This window comes from Daktulosphaira vitifoliae, unplaced genomic scaffold (genome assembly GCF_025091365.1).
Source record: "Daktulosphaira vitifoliae isolate Bord-2020 unplaced genomic scaffold, ASM2509136v1 Scaffold_4, whole genome shotgun sequence".
NCBI lineage: Eukaryota > Metazoa > Arthropoda > Insecta > Hemiptera > Phylloxeridae > Daktulosphaira > Daktulosphaira vitifoliae.
In genome coordinates this window covers 12,142,453-12,164,662 of record NW_026099575.1, presented here as the reverse complement: position 1 = coordinate 12,164,662, position 22,210 = coordinate 12,142,453, and the positions used below count along the sequence as shown (strand labels likewise).

Genomic DNA, 22,210 nt, shown 5'->3' with positions numbered 1-22,210 from the left:
ATATGAAAAATAATTCTGGCTCTTATACTATAGGTCTATGAGAACTCTTTGTGATTTTATTCGAATAAAAGTATTTTTCGATATTTTGAATTCTTAAAAAAATATGTATGTGAATACTTTTTCAATATATTTTTATTATTTAAATACCATAACACTGATAACTATTAAGTATCTAGACAATTAAACTAAATTAAAAAAGAAAATTGTTGAAAGTTTTTTATTATTGCTCGTGCAGATAATAATTATTTATCATTTACCAGTATTTGGACATTTTTTGTTGAAAATTATAATTTGCCAATTATATAACTAGTAGTATAATTTTGTTAAAATTTAATTATTTATAAATCTAATGTATGTTTAATATTTTATTTTATTTTTGGCCATAAAATATATTAATATTAATATTAATATTAATAGACTTATAGTTTCTTTTTTTTATAAATAATCTAGTTCTTCAATATACTTATTTAGTCTAGAACTGTTTGGTGCTCAATTTTCCTGGCATAAAATTGTCGTGGCACCCAGTAAAATATAGATTTTATTATAAATTCAATTTATTATAAAATATTATTTAAAAAATTTATAGAAATTTTATTATTTAACTGTTGTAATGATAATATTTATTTCATAAAAATAGACAATAAAAAAAATATATATTTTCAAAGTAATTGAATCATTTTATAATTATTAATCATATATTTTAAATACATATTTTATCAACATTCGAATTCATAATCTAAACATCTTTTCGAATACAAATCTCGAATACAGAATTTTTAATACAAAAATGATTTTGTACATGATTGTACTATTCACATATATTATTCAAATATCTAGTTTCAAAAAGAGATTTCATTAAAAAATTTATAAATTTAATGAAATATTTAACTTAACAACTTTTGTTAAAAATCGCTTCCATAAAAAAGTAGAAATAAAATGTTCTTTAATGTTTTTTTCTATTTCTTTTACTATTAATAATTTTTAAAACATAATTTTTATGCATATATATATGAATATCTATTCTCGAATTAGTGATTTTCTAATCAAAATAATAAATATTTTAGTTTTCAGCAAAGTGTAACAAAGGTCCAATATTAATTAAATATACAATATACTGAATAAAAGCTATTACTAAATTAAGGAATAATATATGTCAAGTGTACAAAATAAATTAAGCATTATTAAATAAGACCTAGCATAATTTATTATTAAAAATATATAAAGAGAAACAAAACATACACATAAATATTTTTTATAAATTTATTATTTTTATACACAAAAAAATAATCACATATTATTAATGAAGATCTTAAATTTTTAAAAAATGTTATTTTAGTAATTTTCGTATTAGCTTAAGTAAAGTTAATTTATAAATACATTTTTTTTACTATATTTAAAGATTATGCCAAGCTTATTACGTGAGCTTAAAAACTTAATCTCTGCAGTCTAATTTGGAATTTAATGTGGATTTTCTATCACTTTAAGTTAAGATAGATTTGCCTGTCAAATAGAAGATTAGCTTACGAAATAAAATAATCAAACAGTATTTTTTTTATGAAATGAGATCAATTAAAAAAAATGTTGGTCGAAAATAAAAAAGATTATTTATATATGATTTATATCTTTAATTTTTGTCAATATTAAGTTTAACAAATTTTTTGACATATATAAAATTTGCATTATTTATTAAATTTAAATCTTACTATACTATTTGAGATTTTTCAATTTTCTATGAAAATTTGAACACAATAAAAAATATTAAAATATACGTATATTTAATTTATTGTTGGGTATATGGGCAAGCAGCTAACGTAGAATATGGATCATTATCTACTTCTGTAAAGATTTTGTATGTTTTATTTTAGAACTGTATTAATTGTAGATATTATTGTAATTTCCATTAACAAAATTATTTATTACTTTTAATACTATTAAAATGACTATTCTAAGATAAATAAAATTTTTAAACCTCACAAATGTGTTTAAAATATTAAGAAAAATCATTCAAAATGAAGTGATAATAGAACTATTTAATCTTTTTATTTAAAGTAATATATTACAAATAATATAAATTGTAAAAAATGAATAACAACTACTCCTTGTATATTATAATTATATAATAACGACTACATTTTACTTATATTATCATCAGGTAAAACATGGATAAGAAATTCGAAAATTTTAATTTAACTAAAATTCAATAGATCATATTAATTAGTTAACAAAATAATAAAGTTAAAAAAGACAAAAATATTTATAAATACAAAATGTATAAAGTGGGAATATATAAAACAACTTAGAATCTCTTAAAAATTAAAATACGAACTATTTTTAAATTTTGTTTGAGCATTTATTAAATTATTGTAACTATTGATTTTTCTTCATTGTACATTTGTAATTCTTCAAAAAAACAGTTAATATAAATATGCTATCAATATTTTTATTGTGTAGTATATACAAGTCTTTGTGTATTGCAAAATTAACTTTATGGTTATTATTTATTATGTGCTTAATAAAATCAATTTGGATTTGGTTTTCTTTCATTTTATTTCAGATATAAGTCCCAAATATCAAGTTTTAAAATTCCTGTTATGTCTACTTATATAACATTTATTTCAACTACTTTTTAACTTAAAAGCTCAGCAATTTTTTTAATTTAAATTTTATTATAATTGTAATTAATGATTTGTTATTTTTAAGTAAATATTTATTATCAAATTATTGTTGATGTTGAATAATATTTTAATATTATTACTATTATTATTATAAATTTTCTCAAATATAACTTTGATGGATTACACTACAATATTAAATATTATTTAATACATCGAATTTTTGAGTTAATTTATCTTTTATAGTTTTGTGGAGTTCTTTTATTGTATTTTTATTACTATTATTATTGATTGTAAAATTATGGATATTTTTTAATTTATCATTATATTAATTTTTGTTTAAAGGTATTTTTTCAAGTATATAAAAAATGAAAATAAAATGTGCTATTTTTTGTTTGTATGGGTAATTTTTATGGTAAGGTATAATTGAGTCAAATTGAATAGGCTTCGGTATATGATAAATTAAAATTTATTATTGTTTAAATATACGTTGTGGTTTAGAAAATTTTATAATTTTATTGTCTTTTTGTATTTAAAGTGTAAAGTGTAAATTGTATATTTTTGTTTAGATATATTTTGTCATAATTATATCTTATCTTATATTCCTTTAAAATTAAATGAGTGTGTCTGCAACATATTTTAAGTATGAAATAATATGTATATAATATAATAAATAATATATAAGTAGAGCATAAATTTATTTTCAAATATTTTCTTGTATATTGCTGAACGTATGTCACTTAATGGATTATCAATTATAAGTACGTAGTTCTGTGATAAATCTTATTATTATTTTATAGATAATTTTGATTAGTTTTAGCATTAGACGAATTAATTACATCATTAATTAAAATATAGTATATTTAATTTTAATTAGTTCAATTTTTAGTATTTTTAGCACATCAAATTTTGGAACTGATGTGTATAAACTTTCAATTATCGTTTTTTTTTTGTTTTCTTTGATGATGAGATAAGTTGACACTAGTAGTTATTGTATAATTATTATATAATCAAGGTATAGCTGTTATTCAATTTTTTATAATTTATATTATTTGACTAATGAAAATGATAGGTAAATAATTGAAATTCAATATTTAAAATATATATTGTTTATGTTATATATCAATATTAAAATAGAAATACCATTGTAAATTAAAAAGAGTATAGGACTTGAGAAAAAAAAACAATTAGGTTTTGTTATATTTTAAACAAGGCATAAACTAACCTAGTTTGTTTTTGTTTTGAATTCATTTAACACATACCGTTTCATAAAGAAACGGGCTCAACTTTCATCCCAAATTTTAGAAACTGTGTCGCCCGATACATAACGTATTATGCATAGTGTAACGAAAGATAAATATACAAACTCTCTGTGGGTAAGTGAAAATAAATTAAAAGTTGGGTTAGAGTAAAACTATCAAACTTTTTTTCATGAAAGTGAGCAAAAAAAAAGAATAACAGACTTATTTAATCACATATAGTTTATATAGGTATGAGCAAAGTACCAAATTCAAGTTTTATTGAAGTAACGAAAATATGCTCAACAAAAAGAAAAAAAGAAATATGATAGTTTTTGTTTTGACTCCGATACTTTGTTGATAATGAGATATAGTTTTATATCACAACGAAGATAAATTTATATCTTTTTACTTTCAGCCAATTCCTTAAGATGTTGTGCTATTTTACGATTTTTGCCAAGCTAAACATCCAAAAGACAGAATTTACATATATTTGTTGGTGCCTTGGGCTACATAAAAACAAAACTTAAAAACTAACTCCTTTATTCTTTTATGAAATTATGAAAAACTTACAACATTGAACCATTATTATTGTTCGTGTTGCAGTATATGAGAGTAAGCAGTATTTTTTAACTTTTCCAAGTTCTTAGGTATAAAAATAATTGAAATTTAAATTATTAAAAATAAAAGGTAAGTTTTAGTTCTATGCATATCTGAGAAACTATTAGTTTTACTCTGCCATATTTTTTTTTGTCTTTATACAAGATAATTCCGATTCTGTTGAAGCGATTTCGCACTTTAAGTACAAATTGTATATAGTTTAATCTATTAACGCTATAATTTTAAAAAATTCTCTTCCGTCTCGATAATAAAGATAAAAAGCCCAAAAAATTATAGTTGTCATAAAATAGTCAATGTTGATATTTATAGTTTTAATTTTATATTTAAATAAAATTTTATAATTGTGTGGATCATTACAACATTTTTATTCATAATAATACTTTAAATATTTGCTATGAGAAAGACATTCCTTTATAAAATTTAATTGTGCAGTACGGTATTATAAGAGCTAATCATATAAACAATTTTTTCTTGTCAATTTTTGATAATATTTAAAAAAAACCAACTTTCTTTAAATGTACATTAAAATGTTTCTCCCTGGACACCATGACCCTATGGTAAATACTCTATTGTGCATAATGCATTTGCATAGATAATAGGTGTAAAATTTTTTAAAGAAGTTCATTGAATATAACTATGCAGGTTATAATTTCTCCGTATTTTTAGCATTTAACATTATTCATGTTAGTTAAAAATATTAGTTTTTTTTAATGAATTACAATGACTACTTTAGATCTAAACTACATAAATATATAGTTTAGGTCAATATTATAAGTACTGATTATGTTCGTATATAAGATCACCATCTGCTGGAAATTACGAGTAAAACTTTGGGTGTTGAATTAAAATGACTTTCTAAGCAACAAGTATAGATTTTCAGGATGATTATGATGTTTCAGCATAAACTGACTTGTTTTTCATCAGTTTTCTCTTCCCGTTCATATATTTACATAAATTTGAACGCAATCATTTTAATGCTGACTCAATATAAATTACTTAAAAAAAGTGAGATTCATTAATGAATCACGCTTTTTATCTAATTGAAGACTGTGTAGACTTAATTTACAATGTTGTCAACAAGGGCCTTCAAAATGAAAAATTTTCAAGTGTAATTTTACTTAATAATGTATAATTAAATAAAATGGTTACAAAGCAACCAAAAAACAATTTATTTTATATTAATAACTGTAAATCAATATATTTTGAAAAACAAAATCAAATCACAGCCCAAGCACGTGATCTTTCATAAATTATAAACGCATTAAATTAAATTCATTAAACCTTATAAGTATACTATATATCCATGTAAAGGATCAATATGTTGACATTTAAAAGTAGAGAGCAGTATGACAATAGTAGTTTGAAGGGGAAGTAAAGCACGGGGAAATAAATTCGTCGTTGCTTATTATAGGAAAAATATTTCATTTGTAACATCGAGCTGTACTGGTTTTTTAGTCATCTCTAATACAAAATTTAAGATTCTTAGGAAAGTTAAACATGTTAAATAAAACTATTTTCCAATAGAAACAACGCGTTTATACCCAATTTTTTTTTAAATTTAACAATAACATCTAGAAAAAAATGAGAAAATCTGTTATAACTATCAAATCATCTATATAGGCTGGATATGTGCAGGAGGTTCCATTGCTTGCGAGTATAGACGACAGGCATACCGTCTCTCCTCCTTTGGTCTATACCTTTTTTTAGTATAGTAAAAAAGTATTTAGCACGCTATAAATACAGTTATAATTATAAAAATTCACACAACATTAAACACAGCACAGAACTATAGTTCTGTATGTATATATATATATATATATGTTATATACACAGTTATATCTGTGTCTTTAGCACATCACTATCATAAAAACACTTTAATGCGAATCTGATTGATTTCTGTTTAGAAATGACTATTCATATAGACTTTATGCTTTTATTTAATATAAGTTTAAAAGATGCAGACGTTCTGAAACATTTTCAAAATTCACTAACAAAGTATTTGTTAAAGTATTTTGCAAAAATTGTCTACTTCTTTCTTTTTGGTCAAATTTCCTAGTATTTTCGAAGCTAAAATTAATTCAATTTAAATGAATAATTATTTTATAAAATAGGGGTGTTTATTTATAATTTAAGAGTATTGATATAAGCCCCCAATATCTCTAAATTTGCACCTATTTGATGGTTATGGACTCTAACTATTATTCTGCGATTTTTCATTTATCTATTTGCACTGTTCCCTTATAAGGTTTTTATAACTGTCATTTCTTACTTCTTTGTTATTTTTAAATGTCAATTAAAAAATATTATTCAATAAAAATAAGTTGCACCTAAACTATTTTGAAATAAAATAAGTTTTAAATCTGTTTATTTAATGTATAAAATGTACTATTATTATTATCCTTGTAAACAACTTTATGTAATAGACCCACCCTAAAGAAAATAAAATGTCACACTTTTATAATGGCATGAGTTCTAATAATATATTGGAAAAGCTCCATTAAATGTTACGTATTTTTTTATGATCGGTAGTATAATTTCGAACATTCACAGAGAAATACAATGTAAAATTGGATAAGTGAACTTTGTGCAAAGAAAGGAAAATACATTGTCCGACGAGATGACGAATGAAGAAAACTCAATTAACCAACTACTAAGTAGAATAGGTTTTTTCCCAAGAGATGTATCGTATTTTCCTTAAAAAGTTTTCGGGTTAGGTTATTTAATAAATATTATTTGTTACAACTAGATACAAGTTTTTACGCGAGACGATACAAATGGAAAAACATTTTTTTTTTTTTCTAAAATCAAATTTTTTATTGTTGAAGATATTTTCAGTTTAGTGCTGCTATAGTGACCAATATGTTAATAATTATCTATCACCTATTGTAGATTGTAACTACCTACTTTATAGCTAAAAATAAAAATATATTAATAATTTTGTAAGTTTTTCAAAAGTATAATTAGTGTCCAATTAACACGATATTATTTTTAATGTTACTAATCATAATAGCATTATGATAAAAATAGATTTTGCACTTAACGACTAATAAATATATCTATTAATGATTGAAAAATAGCTTTAGACCTTAATCAAAAATGTAGGCACATTCGGTATGATTTACCAGTGATTATTACAAATCGAATTACCGTAACGTTTGATATCACTAATGACAATATGTAGACAGCAACGGGTGATGGATAAATAGACATAAAATTAATCGATTGCGTTGGAGTCCCTCGGCAATTTACCGTAGGCGAATACCCTTCGAAGAAACTTCATACATTTTACATTTTATTAACGCACCTTAAATGTAAATTTATATCATCGAAACCACTGCGGTGTTGGCAATTTATTGACGGTGAATTTCAACGGCGGAGAAGCCGCTTAGGTATGCGCCGTAGTTACTTTTAGGAGAAATAGCCTGACAACGATTTCTTCAGAGCCACAACGGTGTGTGCATATAATTGTATTATGCTGTGCTGTGGGCACTCTTCACGTACCGTCAGTTCGTTTACTTTTGTCGATGTCCGAACTGACGATAAAAAAACAAAACTTTTACACTTTATTTCCGGGTAGATGAAACGTTACGCGTGGAATAACCAATGCCGATGTGTTCGCAGCACTATTTATGTGTAACACTCTACAGACGCTTCGATCTGATCGTTTTCGAACTGCGTAAAACTCAACATTTAAGGTTTTATTTGAGATACAGTTGTTTTGTCCTCCTCAAACGTCTATCCATGAAAACAATGTTGCAACGTTGTTTAAATACAAATATTGTGCACTTTGCTACTTAGTATTGGCATCTCGATGTAAGGAGCCACTCACACTTTTTATTTAAATACTGGTCATTAATGTATTAAAGTTTTTATGATCGTTATAATGAATTATTATTTATGATGTGTTATTGACCCAGCTACTCTTTTGTTTCGGACGTCCGTTCTATACATAAGAATAATAATAGGTCTGGAATTCCATTATAATACATCGTTCGCAAATTTCACGACCACTGCGACGGTCTTGTACTTGTGTGTCAATATTCATCGACATCGCAGTTTACTTTTTTCTTCACTTTTAATTGACGCGGCACGCCCATGTGTCACGGACATGAGGTTAACACGTTTTTGTTTGATTTTTTTCATTTTGATTTTACGATAGACAAAAAAGACACTCCCCAATTTTTTAACGTGGCAAACTCCTACAACATATTTATTAATTTAAGCTAATTATAGAATGGATAAACAACGTACATCGAAACAATTGCATTTTTAACATTTTTAATTCAAAAACAACTCAGGGTCAGATTATCATAAAATTCATATCAATGAAAAGGAAATATTTAAAGTATTAATATATATATATATATATATATATATATATAAAATTGTGTTTATTTGTTAATTTTTCAAAAAGTTATAGTAGTTTTAAGTCTCAAAATTTACAGATTTTAAAAATCGTAATATTTTGGGGGATTTGCACCATTTTTAGGTAATGAAGGGAATTTTTTCAAGAGCAATGTATTCAACTAGATATGATTTGTGATCTTTTGAAATATCATCAAAAGAAATCGGTTCAGTGAGAATTGAAAAAAAGTGACAACAGATACACACAAAAAAAAAACACATCATAGTAAAATTAATACCATCTCAATTTCGCATCGAAGCTAAAATAAATGAATTTATTTTAAAAATACAATTAATAAAATAATCATTCATTAAATGATTGGCTCATCAAAATTTCAATTTATTTTTTCATTTAATTCTAATATGCTGATTTGTTATTTTCTAGTGTAAAACGTAATTTACATTAAAAAAAATTGTTTTTTGTAAAATGTTTGAAAAACTGCTTTAAATTAGTTAGAATGTATGTCTCCATAAAAAAAAAATTTTAATTGGTGTTTAATATTAAATATATTTAAATAAAATTAACTTATATGACTATAGTTTTTGCTTCAATGCGAAGCTGACAAGGTATTAATTTACTATGTATTTTTTTTTTAATCAAAATATTCATTGAATATCGAGGATCTTATTACTTTAGTAGTCTTTCCTTGTAAGAAGAACTTTCTTATTCAAATCAAAATATATTACTATATATAGAATGTAGAACATTTAAACACAATTTTATCCCAACTTGCAAGTTTAGAATTTATATCATTAAATAGAAAATTTTATGAGGAATAAAATATTTTTTTTTATAGATTTTTACGGAATCAGAAACTTATTTAATTACTGTTAACAGTAAATTTATGAGGACATTTAAAAATCTTGTTAAAAATGTTTTAATGTATTTTTATTGTAACAAATTGTTTAAATAGAAGTCTTACTAAGCATTTTTATGCAACTAATGGTGTTTAAATTATTATTTATATTAATATACTGCACATAATACATTCTACTTGTTACGTATATTTTTAATTAAAATATAGTTATTGATTATTCATACGTAACATAATAATCAAGCATAATTATTTGTTAAATTAATTAGAAGGATTTTGTTATTATTTAGTCCATATGCAAAACTTTAATTACAGATTTGAAATAGGCGCAAAAATGGATTTAGAAAAGTATATTTTGATCTCTGATAAAAATTCCTTGTAGACCAATAAATTTATTTATAAGTAGCAAACAATTTTTTTTTTGAAAAGTATTGCATCAAGCCCTTGAACTTTTATACATGTTTGCCATGAAAGTAATATCTACTACATAATTTTGTATAATTTCTCCGTAAAAATTACAATACTAAATTATTAAACATCAATTTTATAAAAAACTACTAAATAGGAATAGTAAAGGAAATAGGAATTCATTTAGCTTTTGGAATAGTCTTATCAATTTCGTAAGATTAAACACTATCTAAAGATTTGCATCAAAGCATTTTTTATGATGGTGATTTTAATCACTGTTAGATATCATCTATAGTTGTCCCATCTATGCCTTGTCTACACTGTGCCTCGACCCCACTGTGCTACCGTTTTTTTTTATTATTTAAACTTGGTTATTATTTTAGAATAAAATTTTTGCTCCCAAAAATATTTCTTTTATATATTTTTTGTTGACTGCTATGAGAGCAAATTAGTCATACAAAAATAGTGAAACACTTTTAAAATTTAATTTTTTTTAGATTTAGTAAAAACATGAAAACTTACCTCAAAAATTAATCAACAATTAAATTATATACGTTATACTAAGTGTTTAATTTTTTTTTAAATACTTTAAGAACACTGATTGCCATCAGTTTACTCCTAAAGAATGGATTGAATATCTACCATTTCGCATTTTGATGTGACATTTATTTGATTCCAAGAAATGAGTTTATCAGAACAATAGCTATGTACTGTGCTGTTGTTTTAACACTGTTGGAACTAATTGATCACTGTATACATTTTAGTCGGCGAAAAGAAAAGTCATCAATATCAATGAACCGAACGCTAAAGATGATAAAATACCATCATCAAGTACTTTACGTTCTACTATCCCTTTAACAAATGTTCACTCAACATTTTTTTGACAAAACAGTATGGGACACTTTTTCAGCAATTAATAAGTGCTGAATATTCATACAATTTAAAAAAGAGTGAAAATTATTCTTTTGATTGCGAAATTACTAGCTGTCAAAATTAAAATAAAAAGATAAAAATGTCTTTGTTGTGATAACTTAGCTGTGGCTAAAACAAGGACCGATGTCGTCAGACTTATTAAAAAACCAAAAGTAATCTTTCAAGCTTATGTCTTAGAGAAAAAAATAAAACAACTTGTAGGTCATTCAGAATTTAAAACTCTACAAGGGTTGTAAATCAAGGTATCGAGTTGATAGTAAAAGATAGTAGGGCCTACAATATTATGAAAAAAAGCTTAAATGAATGTCTAGCGAAAAATCGAGTCGTGTGTACAACTTGCTCCGGAGCCGACCATGTTTAGAGAAAGTTAATTTTTTTTTGGTAATCGTGTATGAATGCGCTCAAGGCTTATAGCCCTGAGCATCATTCTGATCACCCACGGAGCCAAAAAAATAGTGTTGATAGGTGACCACTGTCAGCTGAGCTAGTTTCTATGTGCCCGGACACTATAAACGGAAGTCTAAGTCGTTCTCTGTTTGTAAGAGTAATTGCTGCTAGCGTACAACCAATTTGTTTAACTTTACAGTATAAAATACACCCCAAAATTAGCAAGTACGCCTCAGAAACGATGTACAGTACTATAAGGAACAACGTAACTTGTAATGTTTGTACTGGGTCGATTGATTTTAAGTATATTAACCAAAATATCCTAATATTCTTGTTGGGTTGGGTCGGTTGTAAAATACATGGTATATTACTCATCGGATGCCAACGAACAGCAGTCGCCATCGAGACACGTCTTTCTTGGACTAGAAAGAGGCGAATGTTGTCAAAAAACTAGTAGATCCAACTCCTACTTTAAAAATCAAATTGGTGTTTAACTCTATATGAAGGACAACCATCACATTGGAAACAAATGCTGAAAGAGAAACATTTTTATATAGTGTCTTCACAAGAACAAGAGAAACGTCGTAAATTTCATTAGCTGTGTTCGCCGACTAAATAATACACGTGCGAAATGTGGTCTGTTTTTAGTGGGCAACGTTAATGTTTTGAGTAAAAGCCCTACGTGGAAAAAATCACTTCGCTATTATGACGACAGAAATTTGATTGGTGAAGGGTCTATTCATGTTTCATTGTTTGCTTTTCTTAACTCTAAATTAATTAGGAGAAATTGATTAGCTTCATATTTTAATCATTGAATATTATTTCCTTTTAAAAAGTCTTCATAAATGAATAAGACATAGCTATTTAAACTTATTTATTTCATTGTAACTCTCAAAATAACTCAAGTATTTGTATATAATATTTTTTTGGTTTACTAAATGTTTGAAAAATAAAAAAAATATTTGTTTATAAGTATGTTATTTTATAATAGAAATTATACCTATATAGTTTTTTTTTTTTTGTAAAATATACTTATTAAAATAATTTTCTAATGAAACTGTTATTTTTGATTTATCAATTATTTATTATATACGTGCCGTACTATTTTTAAGTTTTAAAAGAATGTACAGCTTTGTACCAAATTAATAACTGATGATTCGATTAAATAAAGTATTGCATGCTGTGGAAAACAATTGATCATAATTATTGGCTTTCCTACGTTTAACTTACAAATAACTTGAATTATTATATAATACACACATTGGATATATTAAATTATTATATTAATTATATCTATTAATTATTATCACTAGCTTGTGTTAGAGAGGACGGGAAACCCTACATAACCCAACGCAAAATCAATTATAAATTAATCACTTAAAATAATGTGAAATCATTTTTTTGCAACATTTAATATATTTTTATATGTTAAATATTTTTAATGCTTTATACTGGCTAACAAAATTTTAAATACGTCTCTGAACTGTGAATTGTGTGAATGCAATTGGCTGATTGAACATATCAAATGATGCCACACATTTATTATTAAGTAGCTTTAACATTTAAACACAATGTTTTTTTTAATTATAAAGTTGTTTAATAAGAAAATTATTCTTTTAGTTATCATGAAAATTTATTTATGACACTTCCATTTTATGCGCCTTGAAGTAATAAACACTAAGAGTTTTCTTTAATTGAAAATCATTGTTTAAGGCCATTACCAGTTCATCACTTTTACATTATGTAGATTGACGTGCTTCTAAATTATTTAATAAGAGTATATTGTTATTTGATATTATAACAAATATATTAGTTACTAATATAACATTATTTTTCTCTAAGCTATGTTTGTTATATTTTTAATAAATAATACATATTATAATAGTGAGTATAAAAATTGTATTTCATCTTCGAAATGTCATAGGCATGATCAAATTAAGTAATTTAAAATAATAACTATCATTTACTATTAAATAAAAAAATTATTTATTATCTGTAATAAGTAAAAAAGCTAAGTAAGTGACCATGGAATAAAAATCTGCCCACATTACGTGTTTTCAAATATTAAACTAATAATCACAACTTTTTATGAAGATAAGTAATTAAAATAATAGTCTCATTAACAGTTATCATTTTGACAATTTCATCGTATGAAATTTTTTAGTCCGATATAAATACATATGTAAAATAAATGAGTTTTAGACTTTCATACATTCTATTGATTTTAGAAAACCAACCAGACGACTTGAACCCATTACAGTTGTGCGACTTCGTTTATCTATTATAACTTATTGAAATAACACACACAGATTTCATAGGAAATAAATAATAAAGTAAAATGATATTTTGAAGTTATGACTACGAGAAAACACTTTAAAATTGAGTTTGTTACTATATGAATTAAACATTTATCAACTAATTTTTGTCTTATTAAAACAGGGCCACATTTGTTTAAATTTATTTACACAAAACTCTTATTAGGAATAATACAAAATTTGAAAAAATTTAATAAACAAAAAATTTAGATGTGATTAAAATGAAATAAAATGTTTTAAAAATTAACTGATATTAAGTTTCTTAAAATTATATTTTGCTTTCGATAATTACACTATTATTTTCTCATTCAAACACAATGTATGATTTGGTTTATTTCTATCTTCAACTAATTTATATCTTTCATCTACCACATAAAATATGTTTACTAATAACTTAATTTGTAGTTGCAATTTTCGAGAACTTGAATACTTGAGGACATTACTTTGAAATGAAACACTTTTAAAGTTATTACTTGTTTAGTATATATGTAAAACATTTCTTAATGAGAACATAAGTTTATTATTTATGTTTCAAAAGCACAGTTAGCGAAGGAGAGTACACGAGTAAGTTAACTTAATGTTACTTTGTACCAAAGTGTGATACCTTTGTGTTTATTACAAAGTTAAGGATTTCAATAGAATAACCTATAGATGTACTTAAATTGTCTTATTGCAATAATATGTTTGCTAAGGGATACATTTATTATTATTTACAACAAATAATATAACTGTATATTATGAAGTTCTCGGTGAAAAATAATATTAATCGATAAAAAATAGTAAATTCCATTAGCACAAATTGAACTAAAATGTTGGTATGTGTTATATGTATCTACTTTCTAAAAATTATTCTAACAAAACAGTTCATATTTGTGTCACACAAAGCAACACATGTTAAGAAAAAATTTATATTAATTTTTTGGAACAAAAACTGTATTTATACTACTTTTATGATATATAAATATAAAAGTACGATGTATTTTAGGTTGACAAAAGTTTTCGGTACTTAATGTCTTCATGTCTTTCAAATTTTGCTTGTATAAACATAATTTTGTCAAACTTAATTAAAGGTATTTAAAATTCATCAACGTCATATTCATAATTTATGTAGTAAAAATAATCTATTAATTTCAAAGTAAAATTATCTTGCCCAATTATATTTTTAAATAGAACTTTCGATTTAAAAATTATTTCATGAGAAACTTTGGTGTAATTAAACAACTTAGACTAATTTGATCTTTTCATCAACATTAATGTTATGACTACAACATAGAAGCTAATAATATAGATGTCCCAGGAGAGCACTTAAGATTACACTAACAGTTGAAAATTAAGATGTTTATGTTATTTTGTACTGACTGTTACAGTCTTTGTTTCTTCTAACATTATTGTAGTTGTGCATTTCACTTAAACAAGTTGAAGTAGTCAAGCAATAATATCAGTTGAACCATAAAGTAATTTCTCATTACTTACTCAATTAAAATGATTAATTTAAATTAAAATTATTTTTATATAATATTTTGTGCCGATTGCAATACAACATGCAAATGAGACAGATATTATCCCATCAGCTATAACTATTTAAAAGACTAGATACCGTTTATATTTTTCTCATAGATAACTATAACATTTTTATATAAAAATAATATTTTTATTGTTGCACAACTAAGAAAATATATAAAAAAAAAATTCGTGTAGCACATTATTCTAGAACGCATGCCATTGTTTACTAAATTAATTATATGATAACAAGTTTATTTAAGTTTTATCAATAGTGATAATGAGTGTATTATAATCAATCCTTAATAAAGTTTCTTTCGCAAAGTAAACAAGATAATAGTCTTTAAACAAATCCAATATGACAACAGCTAATGAGTTATCAAAACGATACTATATTAGATTAAATGTAGAACTTTAGTTCTTACGAATATCATGTGAAACCAAATTACTTCTACACTTACTAAACTCCAAACTTTCAAGCGATCGAATTTCTGATGTAGTTTTTTAATGATTTATTAATATGAAAATTAAAATTCATAAAAAACAATGAATTATAAAGAGAGATAATTTATAAAATATCTTGACGAAAAAAAAAAGTTTATTTATTTTATTTTCAAATCTTACGCCCATCGGAATTTACCAATGCAACTAAAGGTGCTTATCTATTTATTTGTATGTTGATTTTTTATCATTATTACTTCAATAATTTATACCTCAATCACCTTTGAAAAATAAATATGTCATTAAAAACAAACAATACTTTAATTTTTTAACCAAATTCAATAAGTATAAACTTGATACTTAAATTTATTTGGGAAATATTTGTTATTGATCGAATTATTTTAAACACGTACAACGTTCAAAATTAAAAAATAATTGCTTTAAAGGAATGGCTTGCATTTTATATGCTACTGATTGATGTTCTAAAAAACTCTTCCCTAAACATCAGATATATTTATATACATATAAAATTCCTCAAGGAATTATAAGAACAAGATTACTTAGTTCTTAACAAACTAAAAATAAAGATAAAACTTTTCTCGTCTATACTTTATCTCAAAAAACTGACTTTGACGACTTCATTGTGTCATTTTAAAAATGACATAATATATAATTACAGCTTGTCAAAGAGCTATGAAAAACCACTTTGATGTCATAATTTTAAAATTATATATTACGATAACTAACAAAGTTTTATGATTTGAGCAAAAAAAAAAAAGGAAATGCTTAAAACAACTGATTTTATTTATGAAACCTAAGTCTTTTGAATTGTTTTTTAAAAATGGAGCGATGACGTTTATTATTTATGTAAAATAAATGTAAATAAATAAAAGTTTGACATGTGAAAAAATATGAACAAGAAGCTCTAAGAATATAACAATTATTTATTCAACATTTTTACTACACGCATATGTACACATGTTACTTATGTAGCAGTCAATTGCATTAATTTACATTTGTCTTATGACACAATTATAATAGATCTGTAACATTTCAGTAAAGGTTAATGATATGTAAGTAAGAATAAATGATCAGAGAAAGTAATTGATAATTTTGTGAATTTGCATCGAAATCATTTTAAATTATATTAATAACAATGGATAATAAATATAATTTTATTTTTGAGAAAATATGTTAATTTTATTTTAACAATTTCAAAAATACTTTTGTTATCTGCGTTTCATATTTTAGGACGATTTACATTTGAAAAAGGTACTAAATGTACTTTTTAGGTCCACCCATTAATCCTTATAGTGGTGCAAATTTAATTATTTAAAGAACAATATACATATTTAAATACCTTATATAATGAAAAATTATCTAATTAAAAAAATAACTGGTCGATAATAACTTTTGACCCACTACTTCATAAATTATTACAAGTCTGAAATATAGACTAGGGGCGAGGCTTAGGTAAGACTATTTTTATTATTAGACATTTTTTTACCTCACTCTTCCTTATGCCAAGGTATAAAAACGTTAATGACTTCCGAAGTACTAGTCCAAAAGTTGTTATAGACTAGTCATTTTTTATTGTATAAAGTATATAATTATGTATATTGCTCTTTAAAAAAGTTAAATTTACACTTTTATAAGGGATAAAGAATAAACCTTTGAAATACTTAATGATTGATAAATCAAGGATATTAAAACAAAACAAAAAAGTCAGAAAATTGTGTTTTCCAAATTGTTATTATTTTAGGGGAAATCAAGCGGCTAATGTCAAAAGAATCAAAAAAATGTTGGTTATTTAGCAACATTTATGTAAACTAAGATATACAGAATATTTTTTATCATAACCCATTCAATTACTTACAGAATAAAAATAATTAAAATTTTTTTTTTTTTTTATCTTTAATATACATTATTATTGAGTTATTAATTATGTAATACTTTTTAAGTTCATCCAAGGATGTCAACTTTTTTTTTTCAAATGGGAAAAGATATTTTGAATTTAATAAAATATTTGAGTTTTTATTTTAATAGTATATGACAATTTTTAATTAAAATTTATTTGTATATTAGATATAAAACTTTAAAGTTTCAAATTTTTGAATTACTATAAATGTATAATACACGAAAGATTACAGTTAGCTAATTGGTTTTTTGTGACATCGCTATCACAGTTACGGAGTGTTTATTGTCAATTATGACTATCAATTGATATGCTTTCTGTATTGCCAGTAGGTGTATTTATAAAACTCATAACAATGTCCATTACTACTATTGATAATAAATGCTACATATATAGGTGTATATATACTTATATAATAAAAAGGTTATATATCCTGTATATATATATATATTAATTTATCAAGTATTAATTACTTTATCGCATAATCCCTTATAACTTATAGGAGTGTCAACTTTACTTTTCAAATGTAGATACACATATATTTAACTAGCTTATAAAATAAGGAATGATTTAATTAAGGAAATGTCGAATCAACTTTATTAAAAGCTTATTAACAAAGTTCCTAAAATTTGTATAGAAATTGCCTAATGAAATAAATAGCCTCTGCTACAGTCTATATTAAATATATATTAATCAAATTATCCATATATATTTGCAAAATGAAAAAAGTTGATACCCCTAAAACGCATTAGGGACAAATAAAAAAAAAACACTAAATAGTGGATAAGTCGAAAATTATATGTATCTGAAAAATATAAAAAAAGTACAAAATTATTTTTAAATTGCGATTAGAACCTGTTTATGATAATAACATAATACTTTATATAATTAAAAGGTGGAAAATTTTTAATTAGGTTAAAAATTTTTAAAAGATAAAAAGTGTGTTTATGTAGTTTTAAGGATTTTATATTTAAAGCCCACATTATGTAATTTCCTAAGGACTCTCAGCCGGAAAGACCACAGAGTCTGTATTGGGATTGTTAATTATTGTGTTTATGATGTTGGCAGAAAATATTAATTATTGTGTTTACTATACTTTTGCGTTTAATTTATTTATTGACTTTTGGCTTTAATCTTAGTCTGTTAAAAAACGTGTGGTAAATGTCTGTTACAGTAGCTTAAACACTTCGTTAGTACCTTTAAACACAACAAGTAAAAACTCTGCCTTAATAGCGACATTATTCGAGGAGCTACGGAAAAATAAATATTTTTATGAAGACGTTAATTATTTTACTTAAGAGAGATGCAATAGCAATAATAGCAATATAATAATAATACCAAGAAATGTAATGTCTTCTTGTATTTTCTTTCAGTGTTATTAAAATGTTTTTACTTAGCAATTAAAACTACCAAGCGCACTTGATCTTTCAAAAATGTTGTATCTAAATATACATCATAATTTATTAAATATCATCAGTGTACATAATTAAGTGGCATATCAAAAGGCAATAATTAATAAATACTTAAACGAAACCTACTCTTTAATTATTAAACATAGTAAATGAAAGTTGATACTTAATTTATTGAATGTTTTAAAGATTTTAATTTTGTGAGCAAACGATAATGTTTTGTTTTCATTGTTGAGTCATAGCTTCCATAACTAATTAAACAGCATAATCATTTTTTTTTTTTTTTTAATAATTAAGCAGTTGGTGTAATTAAGTCTATAATAAATAATTAAAGGAAGTACGCTTTGTACATTTTAACGGGCCTTTGTACTTAAATCAATAAATTTTGTTAGTCAAACAAAATAAAATATTTCCCGATAACAAACAATAAGAGCAGCTAAATAACTTATAAAAATAAGTGCTATGGCTGTAGTATTTACCCTACCGAGTCTAGGAAACTTATAAAACACATATATATATATATGAAGATGACTTTGAAAAGTCTATAACACTGCAGTGTTCAAATAATACTCGGTGAGGAAAATTTCCAGAACTATCAGCACCGTAGTGAATAAATTTCATTTATGTAGATGTACAACTACAATTGAAATGAATAAAATAGTAATAATCTAGAAAAAAATGTCGAAATTCTATTCGAATGGTTTTATTATTCAATTGTTCGTGACAACAGAAAATTACTCCTTGTAAAATTAGTTTAATAGCAACAGTTTGTATTATATTAATCTATGAAAAATTATCTACAATTAGAAGTGCAAAATTCAAAAAAGCTTTTTTTCATAAATAAACGGTATTGTAAGAAAGAATATAGTTGTTCCAATATCGTGTACATACGTTTTTTTTTATTCAATTTTATTATACCAGTTATTGAATTTTTCATGCGAATCAGAAATTTCAATGTGGCATATTGCGTTTTTCAGCAAAGATTTACTAAGCGCTTGTTTAATATTTTATGTTATTTGTTTGATTTTGTCGAATATGGTAACGCTATTTGAATCATAACCACTGAATTCGTCCAGTGTATATTTGCATTTATAAAGCGACTTGTAAGTAAACAAAATGTCTCATAATTTATGATATTCATTATTATGCCCGACTCTTTTGTTTTTATTTTTGCCTTTTCTAACCTAAAGTCATTAAAATAGAATAATTTAAAATGTTTTTGCATATTAAAAACACCTAAAATTTTCGATTAACATAAAATATTTAATTTATAAATTATCAACATATCCATTTGTCTTTGTTGACTTTATTGTAAATTGACAACAAAATGATTTATACTTCATGAAAAATATACAAGGTATTGTAAATGTCACAATTTTCCAATTGAAATTGTGTATTGTGCACAATAAATGTCTGTAATTCATTATAATTTGTTATTATGCTACATTTTCAGATGTCATTTGGTAAAACAGTAAAAACTTTGAAGCTGAGCATGATTTAATATGAAATGTAACAAAATAATACAAAATTTTGGAAAATGGCTTTACATTATTATTAATCTTATATAAGTGTATTCGTTTTAAATTATGCAACCATATTCTTATGAAATCAAAAAGTATTTGTTTTGATAGTCGCGTAAGTAATAAGCTTTATACTTGACTTAGTTACATATAGTTAATCACGATAAAACTTCATTATTATACAGAAAAATATATGTAATATATAAATTGATTATATGTACTACTCAAATTATGATTGTTGACAATTTTTCCTTAGAAAATTCATCATTTAAAAACTTTTACTGAAATTTCTATCGTGACGTCTTCATTTTGTGATAACGATAGTTTGATGCTTTTTCACAAATATTTACCAAGTTAGTTTAGCACAACACTAACAGTACACAATGGTAAAATATATATTTTTTCTGAACAGGACATTTTTTAATACACTTTATCAGATTATATTTCACTTATTTTTACTTTGTTCTTATAAATTGAATCTTTTTCTTTTAAACAAACATTAAAAGAAATCAATCATTCTAAGATATATTCTGTTTTACAGGGGATGTTTCAATTTAGAAGATCAAATTTAGTTGTTCTAATATAAATTAAGTCAAATTTTTATTAGTCATTAAATATTTACTTAAACAGATATTTCTAAAAAAACTTTTCAAAGGGTATTTTGAAGAAAATTCTACGAGGAGATAAAAGAAAACTTTTTCATAATATTGTTTTTTATGACTTATTTATTTTTTGTTGTTCAAAATCCTTCTAAAAGTAATATTTTTGCCCATAACTTATGTGGTCGAATGAATTTCGGTGAGGGCTTGTAGTATTTATTTTGAGTATTTATGAGGAGATAAATACGCCTTTTATGTTCGTATTAATAATTAAGTATAATTATTTCACATTAAATAAAGACTGATGTTCAGTAAGTAAGGAAACGGGTCAATTGTTATAAACAATGAGAACAATAGAAACCCGTTCTCTTAGTTAATGAACACCCTATACATATATAATAACAATATAACATGTTCATTATAATTATTCAATTAAGTATAATTATAATCAAGCACTTTCTCAATATTTTCAAAGTTCTTGCATAATAAATTATTAATAAAGTACCTCATAAAAATAAATATTTTAAAACTCATTTCATAATTTTATAGTATAAATAAGAATAGTTGAGGTAAAATAGTCACATATCTTTTAAAAATTAATTAAGGTTATTTTTGAAATGTTCATGGAATAAGTTTTAATACTTACTGAATTTTAATAAAACTCAAATAATCTAGTCCCAATTCTAATATTGTTCGATATTAAATTTCTAATATTGTGATTTCATAATTCAACACTTTAATTCAAATTCCTAAATCATAGCTAACACCTGAGGCACAATAACATCATGTGCTAAATTTTATTTCACTATTTATAGTATACTTATTAAATAGACGTTTTGGGCACCTCTTATACTATAAGGAACATTGATGACTCAAGCAATCACCTGATCTCTCNTTTTTTTTTTCAACTTTATTAATATAAATAAAAATACAGCGGACTGCTCACTTTGTGAGTTGCCTATAGACACAGTTTACCAATTCAATACGGTTGTACATAGCATTACAGTTAAAAATGAATACAGATATAAATAAAATAAAATAAAGATAATAATTAAATTAACAGTAGATAAAATTTGAAAAATTAAAAAAAAAA

General features: G+C 24.1%; 1 protein-coding gene across 5 annotated transcripts in view; it reads left to right on the top strand.

Annotated features, from left to right (window-relative positions):
• Positions 1-22,210, top strand: part of LOC126904305 (allatostatin-A receptor-like) — a 152,217-nt gene that overhangs the window by 36,171 nt on the left and 93,836 nt on the right. For 3 of the 5 annotated variants that reach the window (XR_007703717.1, XR_007703716.1, XM_050683273.1), the window contains exons 1-2: positions 20,296-20,355; positions 20,452-20,633. The gene's annotated coding sequence lies outside the window, so the exon portion shown is untranslated. Of the gene's footprint in view, positions 1-20,295; positions 20,356-20,451; positions 20,634-22,210 lie in introns of those variants that run through there. The other 2 variants (XR_007703714.1, XR_007703715.1) reach the window with 2 other exon arrangements.